The following is a 12,439-nucleotide window of genomic DNA, read 5'->3' as shown; positions in this document are numbered from 1 at the left end:
TCCTTTGAACCCTCTCCAACAATGACCATAAGATAAAGGAGCAGAATTAGGCCATTAAAGTTTCTAAATTGCACAAAGCTGATAGTACAATGACGAGTATCACACAATTACTGCCATATCCTTTACTCAGCCACATGAATTTGTCAAATTAGTGTGTTATTAAGTTTGACTTTCTTGATAAGAGAATGATTATTACCATGAAGATGGTTTTTTTTGTGTACAAGGAGCCAAATGGCATCCATTATTTCCAAAATTAATATACATGTGTTGCTGTTTCTGAAACAATTTTTTTGACCAGTTAGGGTTGTTAGCCCTGATTCCACACCAAGGTGAAGCTGTACCAGAGCCGTGTTCTGTCCACACTGTTGTACGGGTCAGAATGCTGGCGCATGACAGAGAACGAATTTAAGTTGTTGTCATTCCTCGCCACAAACCTCTGTAAGATCTTCCATGTTTTATGGCCAAGAAAGATCTCCAACCACACCCTACTCCCTCAGTGTCACCAAGAGGACTTGGCCACAACCATCATGAGGAAATGTTGGTGATAGATTGGGCACATGATGAGAAGGGAGGCCAACTCCATCATCAAGACAGCACTTCATTGGACCCCTGAAGGACACAGGAAATGCAGGATACCAAAGAGACCCTGCCGCCGTACCGCAGAGGCAGAAGTGAGGACCCTGAACGACACCTGCGGCACAATAGAGAAGATGGCCAAGGACAGAGAGAGATGGATCATTGCTGCTCTAAACACCAGCAGCGTTAACAGGCAGTAAGTATAAACCAATGCAGGTTCCAGATTGAAAACTGGAATCTAGATCTACAATCTAGATTTCATAAATTCCTCACGCATTTTGCGTATTGTCTTTAAAATGTTTCAGCAAAATGTTCACAAAACATACCCAACTCATCCATACAAGGCACATGGATGAAAAAAAATGGAGGGTCATATGGGAGGGGAGGGTTAGATTGATCTTGGAGTAGGTTAAAGGGTTGGTACAGCATCATGGGCCGAAGGGCCTGTACTGTACCATGTTCTAAATGCAGGTTTGCCAAATTGAACCAACTGATTCCTCACAAATACACATCAACTATGCAGCATAACAAGTGGAAACATCTATACTTTCCACAATCAATATTGTGATTCTTTATATTAAATGTTCATTAAAGGTTAAGACCATGGAGCAGACACTGGCATACCTGCAACTTTCCATCACTCTACATCAGCCTGCTGGCTTTCATTAAAACTATTATTAGGCTTTGAAATATCCAGAATTTTGTTTGACTCTCCTATTGTTCATTGAAAGAAATTTTCCTTGTATTTCATACCTTCAAAACTTCAGATATATATCTTTGATCATGAGACACTTCAATCCCCACTGGAATATGCTCCAGAGTACCCAGCTCAGACCATTCCTTTGTGATTTGGCACCATTCAACCCTACCCATTGCTTTGTGGAAGGGCCTTTTACTAAGGGATCTTTGGGGGGAAAGGTTAAGACCATGGAGCAGAATTTGGCCATTTGGGGGATCTTTGGGAGGACAAGTTAAGACCACGGAGCAGAATTTGGCCATTTGGCCTGGTTCCCCATTCCATCATGGCTGATTTTTCTCAGACCATTCTCCCACTTACTGCCTGCAATTCTTCACACCCTAACTAATCAAGAACATATCAATCTCTGCCAAAATATATCCACTGACTTGGCCTCCATGGCCGTCTGTGGCATCGAATTCCACACCAATCTCCGGCTAAAGAAATTCCTCTTTATCTCTTTAAGAGTGGCGAGGTAATGATGCAGCTCTATAAAACTTTGGTTAGGCCACACTTGGAGTACTGTGTCCAGTTCTGGTCACCTCACTATAGGAGGGATGTGGAAGCATTGGAAAGGGTACAGAGGAGATTTACCAGGATGCTGCCTGGTTTAGAGAGTATGCATTATGATCAGAGATTAAGGGAGCTAGGGTTTACTCTTTGGAGAGAAGGAGAATGAGAGGAGACATGATAGAGGTGTACAAGATAATAAGAGGAATAGATAGAGTGGACAGCCAGCACCTCTTCCCCAGGGTGCCACTGCTCAATACAAGAGGACATGGCTTTAAGGTAAGGGGTAGGAAGTTCAAGGGGGATATTAGGGGAAGGTTTTTTACTCAGAGAGTGGTGGGTGCGTGGAATGTACTGCCTGAGTCAGTGGTGGAGGCAGATACACTCTTGAAGTCTAAGAGACTACTAGACAGGTATATGGAGGAATTTAAAGTGGGGGGGGGTATATGGGAGGCAGGGTTTGAGGGTCGGCACAACACTGTGGGCCGAAGGGCCTGTAACGTGCTGTACTGTTCTATGTTCTATCTCTGCTCTAAATGAACGTCCTCTATTCTGAAGCTGCACCCTCTGGTTCAAGATTCCACAACTAAAGGAAACATCCTTTCAACATCTACTTTATTCAGATTTTCAGTATCTGGTAGGTTTCAGTGAGATTCCCTCCCCCCCCCCTCACCGCCCCCGCCCATCCTTCTGAAGCATGTTCCTTACAGTGTGCAGGGGAAAACGTTTAAAATTAATTTTGCGGCAGATTCAAAGAGCCAAAATACCAAATCCCTAAATAAACATTAATTACCATTGTGCTTAGTAATCCCTGCAAAACAAACTCATTAAAAAGAAGTTGAACATAGTTTGATACCGATCCTGAATTAGGTTAACACACAATTAAGTTAAACTATATTAAAATAATCATTTTCAACAAAACCACATTGGTTTAAGCCCAGGTACAGATTACATCAAGCCACTATAAGAACTATATATTATTTCTCACATACAGACTCATGCCTATACTTCTCACTGAATTAAATTTATTTGAAACATGATCGTTTTTGTTTAATATTGACACCATTAGTGATCTATCTTTAATATCAAACATGATTGCAAGATATAAATGTCACATACAGAAAAGTCCATGCACTTTAACTACAGAAAGTAGAGATAATCTAAGTGAACTTGTACCCTAAAATACTCATTAATCAACATATTATACTGCAACTATAATTACATCTATGTACAGATCTTAATCATATTCAATTAGATGCACATACTCAAAATATAAAAATATTGATAGTCTCACAAATTTATTACACCAAGTAAACAAGGATACAGACAGCAAGATGCGCATCAGATAGAGGGGGTAGCCTTGCTGAGCAGTGTCACCACCCTCCATCACTCTATCAATAACCTCGACCTTCTGCATCTCCCCACTCTCATCGTCACCATTCCCTTTTTACCACACCCTCACCTATCTCATCCATCCCACCTCGCACTGACCATAACATGCCCAAGTATAACCCTTGAGCCTCACTGCCAGTACCCAAACATTTCCAATCACAACCCACTCACATCCCCTCCCTGAAACCCCAACGCATCCGCTCTTCACCCAGCCCTTCCTGGCCCTCACTCCCACCCTGTACCCTGCCTTACCCCTCGCACACTCCTCAATCAATCCACCATCTTCCCCCTACAATGCCCAACTCCTTTTCACCTCAACACCCCTTGCTCCCTCTCTCATCCCCACCCCCCCACTTCTAAACACGACTCTGGCTACTACCCTTGCTCCTCCTCCCCACCCCCTTCCTCTCTATCTCTTTCGCACCCCTGATCCCCACCCTCAGCTCAAATTCCTTTCCCCCATCCCTCTCTTCCAACCCCACTGCCTCTCCCTCATCCACTCCTCTCCCCTCACCATCACATCCAGCTCATGCCCCCTCTCTCCCCACCTGCCATCTCTCTCTACCTACCCTCCCGACTCCCACCTTTCAACCCCTCTCAGCAGTGGCCACTCTCTCCTCTCCCCCACCCCTTATATCTCCCCCATACCCATCCCTCACTCTACCTTCACCCCCTCTACCCTACCCCACCCTCTATTACTCCCCCATACCCACCCCTTCTGGCCCCACCCCCTTCTCTACTCACTAACCCATCCTGTCTCACCACCACCCCCTACCTCTCTCACCACCTCCTCCTACCTCTCACCACCACCCCTTCCCACTCTCACCACCACCCCTCCCACCTCTCTCACCACCACCCCCTCCCACCTCTCTCACCACCACCCCCTCCCACCTCTCTCACCACCCCCCTCCTACCTCTCACCACCCCTCCCACCTCTCACCACCACCCCCTCCTACCTCTCACCACCACCCCCTCCTACCTCTCACCACCACCCCCTCCCCACTCTCTCACCACCACCCCCTCCCCACTCTCTCACCACCCCCTCCCCACTCTCTCACCACCACCCCCTCCCCACTCTCTCACTGCCCCCCTCCCACTCTCTCACCGCCCCCCTCCTACCTCTCTCACCGCCCCCCTCCTACCTCTCTCACCACCACCCCCTCCCACTCTCTCACCACCCCCCTCCTACCTCTCTCACCACCACCCCCTCCCACTCTCTCACCACCCCCCTCCTACCTCTCACCACCACCCCCTCCCACTCTCTCACCACCCCCCTCCTACCTCTCTCACCACCACCCCCTCCCACTCTCTCACCACCACCCCCTACCTCTCTCACCACCACCCCCCTCCCACTCTCTCACCACCACCCCCCTCCCACTCTCTCACCACCACCCCTCCCACTCTCTCACCACCACCCCCTACCTCTCTCACCACCACCCCCCTCCCACTCTCTCACCACCACCCCCCTCCCACTCTCTCACCACCACCCCCCTCCCACTCTCTCACCACCACCCCCTCCCACTCTCTCACCACCCCCCACACTCTCACCACCCCCCTCCCACTCTACCACCCCCCTCCCACTCTACCACCCCCCTCCTACCTCTCTCACCACCCCCCCTCCTACCTCTCTCACCACCCCCCCTCCTACCTCTCTCACCACCCCCCTCCCACTCTCTCACCACCACCCCCCTCCCACTCTCTCACCACCACCCCCTCCCACTCTCTCACCCCCCTCCTACCTCTCTCACCACCCCTCTCCCACTCTCTCACCACCCCCTCCTACCTCTCTCACCACCCCCCCTCCTACCTCTCTCACCACCCCCCCTCCTACCTCTCTCACCACCCCCCTCCCACTCTCTCACCACCACCCCCTCCCCACTCTCTCACCACCCCTCACACTCTCACCACCCCCCTCCCACTCTCTCACCACCCCCTCCCACTCTCTCACCACCCCCTCCCACTCTCTCACCACCCCCCACACTCTCTCACCACCCCCCACTCTCTCACCATCCCCCACTCTCACCACCCCCCTCCCACCTCTCACCACCCCCCTCCTACCTCTCTCACCACCACCCCACCTCTCTCACCACCACCCCTCCCACCTCTCACCACCCCCCTCCTACCACCCCCCTCCCACTCTACCACCCCCCTCCTACCTCTCTCACCACCCCTCTCCCACTCTCTCACCACCCCCTCCTACCTCTCTCACCACCCCCCCTCCTACCTCTCTCACCACCCCCCCTCCTACCTCTCTCACCACCCCCCCTCCTACCTCTCTCACCACCCCCTCCCCACACTCTCACCACCCCCCTCCCACTCTCTCACCACCCCCCTCCCACTCTCTCACCACCCCCCTCCCACTCTCTCACCACCCCCCACTCTCTCACCATCCCCCTCCTACCTCTCTCACCACCACCCCCTCCCACTCTCTCACCACCCCCCTCCCACTCTCTCACCACCCCCCTCCCACTCTCTCACCACCCCCCACTCTCTCACCATCCCCCACTCTCACCACCCCCCTCCCACCTCTCACCACCCCCCTCCTACCTCTCTCACCACCACCCCACCTCTCTCACCACCACCCCACCTCTCTCACCACCACCCCACCTCTCTCACCACCACCCCTCCCACCTCTCACCACCCCCCTCCTACCTCTCTCACCACCACCCCACCTCTCTCACCACCACCCCTCCCACCTCTCACCACCCCCCTCCTACCTCTCTCACCACCACCCCACCTCTCTCACCACCACCCCTCCCACCTCTCACCACCCCCCTCCTACCTCTCTCACCACCACCCCACCTCTCTCACCACCACCCCTCCCACCTCTCACCACCCCCCTCCTACCTCTCTCACCACCACCCCACCTCTCTCACCACCACCCCTCCCACCTCTCACCACCCCCCTCCTACCTCTCTCACCACCCCTCCCACCTCTCACCACCCCCCTCCTACCTCTCTCACCACCACCCCACCTCTCTCACCACCACCCCCTGCCTCACCCACCACCATCACCACAACCCTCCCTCACCCACCACCACCACCACCCTCTCGCTCTTTCCACCACCACGCCTTCCGTCTTCCCCCGGAGCGGGGCCGAGCTCAGGGCGTCGGGCGGCCCGCGGAATGAAAGGGAGAGGGCGCCGACCGTCGCGCTCCCGCCGCGCCCTGTCCCGGTGCCCGGTTACCGGTTCCCCCGACACCTCCCTCCCTCCGTCCCGCCGCCGCCTTTACTCACTTCCTGTTTCTAGGTCCGGGCACTTTGTGACAGCGGCCAGAGACCAGGATGGAGACAGCGCGCCCGCCGCCGGAAACCCACACGCATCACTTCCGCCTGGCCGCCATGGAGACGCGGCCTACACCGCCCAGAGGCCTGCTCCACCTATCGCTTCAATAAAACCTGATCTAAGTTCACATCGTTTCCTAAAGAAACCAGCATTCTCCTTCAACACCAAACATAACTTTCTGATTTTAGTACTGCAAATTATCACGATGATCTATAAAATAAAATTGCTGAATCTCAGCAGGAGGGGAATTAAGAAATATAAATTGGTTCAGTATTGTCATGTACCAAGATACGGTGAAAACCATTGTTTTTGCATTCCACCAACACAGATCTCGGGTGTCGGGGTGGGGATACGCCAGTACCAAAGGAGGTGTAAGGTGCTCCTTCCCTACGCTATCTTGCAGGTCATCCTCAGGCAAGGTGTAGCACCTGCATAGCCCCCAAATCAGGGTCATGTGAAGCCATGGGAGCAGGTGGTGGATGGTGGGATGAGCAGCTGGTGCATATCACAAGTCCTGGTTATGTGACCACTGACACCAGGCAGACAATCTCTGAAGAGTATTGACAAATGGCTGGGAGTTACCCGTCTTATAAAGGCACTGCCCAGAAGAAGGCAATGGAAAACCACTTTTGTCGAAATCATACCAAGAACAGTCATGATCATGGAAAGACCTTGACCACCCACGTCATATAACATGGCACATAATGAATGAACAATATAGATCAATTCATTGCAATGTGCCTTGACTTGGTACAAGGGAAAACAATAACAAAATTCAGAATGAAGTGTTACAGGAGGAGAGTGCATGCATAAGCTCAAGAGTCTATTTTATCATACCGAAGCACCTTCAATAACTCCAAAAGACTGAAGTAGGGTAAATACTGAAAGGCTTTTATTCGCAGTGAGATACGACTTCCATGCTGAGTGTCTGCCCCCGGACTGAGGGGGAGGGGCAAGGCGAAATCACCTTTATTCAGAGTTCTGTGGGAGGAGACACAGGGGCAGTCAGCAGAGGGGCCAGACAGTTTACCCAGTTTACCACACACACCGGGGTGGGGGTTCAATAGTCTTAAGACTGAAGGATAGAAGCTGTTCTTGAGACCAACAATTCACATAGAATCTTACCCCAAAAAACCAGTAACAGAAGTAAATGTGAAACATCTCTACTTCCCTGCAAATTTACTGTTACACCTCAGAAAATATTATTTTGTTTTGTTCATTTCAGATTTTTAACATTTTCTTTTTACTTACATGGCTGCTGTGTCCAAAGACCTAGTCAGTCATACAACAGGGGAAATTAAAATGCTGGAAATACTCAGCAGGCCAGACAGCGTCTGTGGAGGTAAAAAGAGAGTCAATGTTTCAGTTTGAAGACCCTTCATTGAAACAGAGAAGGGAGTGAATAAAAAATTAGCAATAAAAGTCCTCATGGAGAATGTAGATGCTGGAATGTGGATCAAAAATAGAAACTGCTGGTGGAACTTGGCAGTCAGGCAGCATCTGTGGCAGGAAAGTTTCAGGTTGAAATCCTTGATGAAAGGTCTCAACCCAAATTGTTGATTGTCCCCTTTTCCTTCCACAGATTCTGCCTGGCCTACTGAAATCTAACAACACTGAGATCTTCTTGATTTTTGCTTGCAATTGATGTCATGTTAGCATTTAGCAATGAGGAGATCTAGAAAAGGCAAATGATCAGATTGAGGATTGGAACTTCTGGAGACAGAAGGCAGGGCCCACATTCTGAGGTAAGACACCTGGTCAAAGGAACGTATATAGTGGAGGAGGTTTTGGAAGAAAAGTTTAAAGCTATTTTGGGGTCAGAACTCATTAAGGATGCAGAGGGTGAAGGTAAAGCCTCTGTTGAGCACAGAAAGGAGAAGATCAGAAGGATGAAGAAATCATGGCAAAGGTTGGAATGAGGGAGAGGGGAAAGTAGGAGAAGAAAGATTAGGAGAGACATTACAATCCCAGTGCTGTTTGAGGTGACATCACCAAGAAAGGAAGTTGTTGACCATTTCAGCATCAAATTGAGCAAAAATGAAAGTGTAATTATAGACGGTAGGAGCTTTGGGACAGAATGAGGTGCTGCTATTGCAGAGGGAGATCAAGAGCATGCATATCCAATGGACAGCAGAAAGTGCGGATCTCAGGATCTGATGAGAATAGGGAACCAGGAACCACTATAGAGGCTGGGAACTTGGATGGATCTGAATTGGGAAAGTGTACTTTGACTTGAACTTCTGACTGGTTGCACCATGGCCTGGTATGGAAACACCAACACCCAAGAACAGAAAGGCCAACAAAATGTAATGGATATAGCCTAGTCCATCACAGAAAATGTGGACGTTAATATTGCTGTGTAGGCCTAATTAATGTAATTGTGTAGTGACTTTGGGGTGATACCAATTATAGGTATTACTATTGGGACAATGTATACCCTGTTCATGTTCCAAAGTCTTTCAATTTCCTCTTTTAATTCAGCATATTTCTGGTGTTTTTTTACCTGTTGATTTTTGTATGTTGTGTGTGTTTGGAATGGCTATATCCATTAAGTAAGTGGTTCTTGCTTGTTTATCTCATAATATTATATCTGGATGGTTATTATGGATTGTAATAATGGTTCGGTTGTAATACAATTTGTAGAACTGACTCTAAAATTGGATCACACTTGTATTTATAGCAAGGTATAATGTCTTTTAAGAATTTGTATTTTAAAGCAAGATTTTGGTGAATGATGTTTACCACTTGATTGTGCCCATGTAAGTAATCAGATTGAGTTAAACTGCTGCAGGATCCTGTAACGTGGTGGATTGTTCCTGGTTTTTCTCGGCATTTTCTGTATTTATTGTCTTGAAATTATTGATCTTTTATTACCTATTTTTGATAATTTTTTTTTTTGGTTAACCACCTGGTCCTTTATTGCTACAAGTAACCCTTCTGTTTCAGAGAAAATGTCTCCAACTCTAAGCCAGGTGTTTGACACTTCCTTGTCGACATCTAGTCTGCTCAGATTGTGGGGATGTCTTCCATGGAGGGTCATGCTCTTCTGTTGGTTACCTTTTTCTATTATAATAATAAGTTCTTAATTTTCCTGGGTTGTGCTTTCATATGTTTAGAAATGTGTACTTACCAGAATTACATATGCTCACTTGGAGTGCTGAACCCTGTTTTCGTTGAAGAAAGCATATCCTTGGAAGTTTTATCTGACTGTTGTGTACTTTTTTATGTCTGTTATTCCTCTTCCCCCTTCTGTCCTAGGTAGTGTTAATTTAAGTGTGTTTCAGTGTACATTGTGTTTTCTGAAATTTGTCATTTCAGTTCTTACTTTTTTTTGTAAATTTTCCATTTTGGTTTAGGACCAAGATATTATGCCAAAAGAGTATGTTAATATAGCTATAAGCGAAAGTGTTTATTGCTTTTGTTATATTTTTACCTTCGAGCTCTGTTTGGCAGATTTCCTTAAAGTAAATTCTGTTGAAAATTTTCCCTTTATTGCATGATGATTTATTTTCTTTGCTTGTTGATATCCCAGAATCCGTTGGTGTTTCTAACTAAGATGAAGGTTAAGAATAGAAGGTTATTAAACTGGAATCTGATATTGCAAGAATATGACTTGAAAATCAAACACGCGGAAGGTACTGACAATATTATAGCTGATTGTTTATCCAGATGTTAAGTTAGAAATTGTACAGGTTTTTGCTCTGTCATCTGATGATTATACATGTATTGTTTCAAACTCTGTAATTTCCAGTTAAACTAAAATTTTGCCTGCGTCAAAGTTTTTTCTAAAAGGAAGGGGGTGTGACAGGGTCCTGAATTACTCCTTTGAACTGTGTTTTTAAAAGAGAGAGAGAGAGTTGTGGAACACAGACACTGTTAAAAAGAGAGAGAGAGGCGAAGACTGCTCACAGTTTGTTTACACTTTTACAAGGACACTAACAGCTTCCAAGTTCTTGCAGAGAGAGAAGGGAGGAGCTGCTTGATGGACGGCTGGTGTTCAGCACAGTGAGATAAATAGAAGGTCAGATGATAGACACACAGACACATGGTTTTGGACACTGAATGAGCTTTGTTGTGCCCACAGAAAAGGCGGGTTTTGGAGGATCGATCAGTGGCTCTCGCAGTGCAAAAAGGGTGTGACCGGTGGGGAGTTATTCATGTGTCCAGTCCTCGCCTGGGTTGATAATTCCACCACAGAAGAACGGTCCCCTTTATTGTGGTCACAGTCGGCGACTTTTAAAGGATTCTGGAGGAATATGTTTCATATTCATGCGTCGATTGTATTGTATCCTGCTGCTCTGCTTTGTATTTTATTAGCTCTATTGCACTTTTCTTTATGTTTAATGTTCTGCAGTTATCCAGTCCAAAGTTCATGTTTATATCTTTTGAAAATAGTTCTGCTATTTGAATTTATTACTTTAGCTTTACCGATGGAGGAGCGTATAATTTCAATTTGTCCACATATGGAAGGTGTGTCAAGGTACAGTTAATTTGTTTGTTTCTGATTTGATACCCAATTTTCATCTGATTCAGTAAATTAGAGAGTGAGTTTAAAGTTAGAGAGACCATAGTGGGCTTCGAAAGTCGCCTTGGTTTATTTTTATATCAGTGGTTGTTCTTTTATGGTTGTTTTTCCAAAGTGTGATTATAGTACACCAATGCTTCATCAGATGTTGTAGCAATTTCACAAGTATTGGGTGTAGTTTAGGTATATTAAAAACTTCTACTAACCATGCGTGTAGGACAGAATCAAATACTTTTTAGTAGTCAATGTAACATCATGAAAGATCTCTGCTTTTCCATCGGGCTTGAATTAGAATTACAGAATCTATTATCAGTTGTTCTTGACCTTGTTTCATACCCTTACAGCACCCTTCCTGCTCTTCTGTAAGTAAATTGTGGTTACCTAAGTGAGTGGTGATTAGATGCAGGATGTTATAATTTTATATATAGTTTGTATACAAGTAATTGGACGATATTTTGATGGGCCATTTTGTAATTTCTCCTTTAGACAAGAAATATGTTTTACCTTCTGTCAAAAATGAGGAGGAGAAGATGGTGACGCGACGGCAGTGCGCGCCGCCTCTCCGGTGATGAATATCTGTAATCTGTCAAGTAGGGGACTGTGCACAATTCTGATTTGATGGAGACGGACGTGAGAGTACGGAGGAACATCTGGAAAACTTCTGAAATGCCTGCTTCACTGTTACTGCTACTGTGTGGTAACTGGAATCTCCGGAGCAGAAGGCCCCAAAATCCTTGGCTTTGCTTGTTTCAGCGGCCGGGGCAAGGTCGAGGGCGCTCGGCAGAGGATGGCGCTCAGGAGGCTGTATCGGAGGGGCTGGTCGGAAGCTTGAAGTTTTTGGACGGATGGTCTCTGTGTCGGCTGTGGTCGGCTGCTTCCAAGGCATCGGCAAGTTAACGGTGCCCGGAGGTTTATGGCAGGGAGTTTCTCCCTTTTGCCGCCGCTATCGGGGACTTGGGAATCGATCGACTTGGGGACTTTTGAGACTTTTTTTTACCGTGCCCATGGTTTGTTCTTCATCAAATTATGGTATTGCTTTGCACTGCTGTAACTATATATTATAATTATGTGGTTCTGTCAGTGTTTGTCTTTGGTTTGTCCTGTTTTCTGTGATATCACTCCGGAGAAACATTGTATCATTTCTTAATGCATGTATGCATTTCTAAATGACAATAAAAGAGGATTGAGTGTTCTCATTAAAAAAAAATGTGGACACTTTTTCAGGATTTAAGAAAATTGTTGATATGTATTAATAAGTACAGGTGAAGGCAAGTAAATTTTTTATGCAATAATTATGAATATTATCACTGCCAGAACTTTTCCAGTTATAGGTGATCCTTATGACTGCTTTTAGCATATCCATTGTAACTTCAGGTGTTTGCATGTCTTCAATTGTGTGAGTGTTCTTCTTCCT

General features: G+C 46.9%; 1 protein-coding gene across 4 annotated transcripts in view; it reads right to left on the bottom strand.

The window, feature by feature from the left end:
- dmtf1 (cyclin D binding myb-like transcription factor 1) overlaps window positions 1-6,522 on the bottom strand; it is a 109,894-nt gene extending 103,372 nt beyond the window's left edge. For all 4 annotated transcript variants that reach the window (XM_072241742.1, XM_072241748.1, XM_072241747.1 and 1 more), the window contains exon 1: window positions 6,452-6,522. The gene's annotated coding sequence lies outside the window, so the exon portion shown is untranslated. The remainder of the gene's footprint in view (window positions 1-6,451) is intronic.
- Window positions 6,523-12,439: the final 5,917 nt, after the last annotated feature.

This window comes from Mobula birostris, chromosome 23, assembly GCF_030028105.1.
Source record: "Mobula birostris isolate sMobBir1 chromosome 23, sMobBir1.hap1, whole genome shotgun sequence".
Taxonomy (NCBI): domain Eukaryota; kingdom Metazoa; phylum Chordata; class Chondrichthyes; order Myliobatiformes; family Myliobatidae; genus Mobula; species Mobula birostris.
This window is presented reverse-complemented; position numbering and strand designations above follow the sequence as displayed.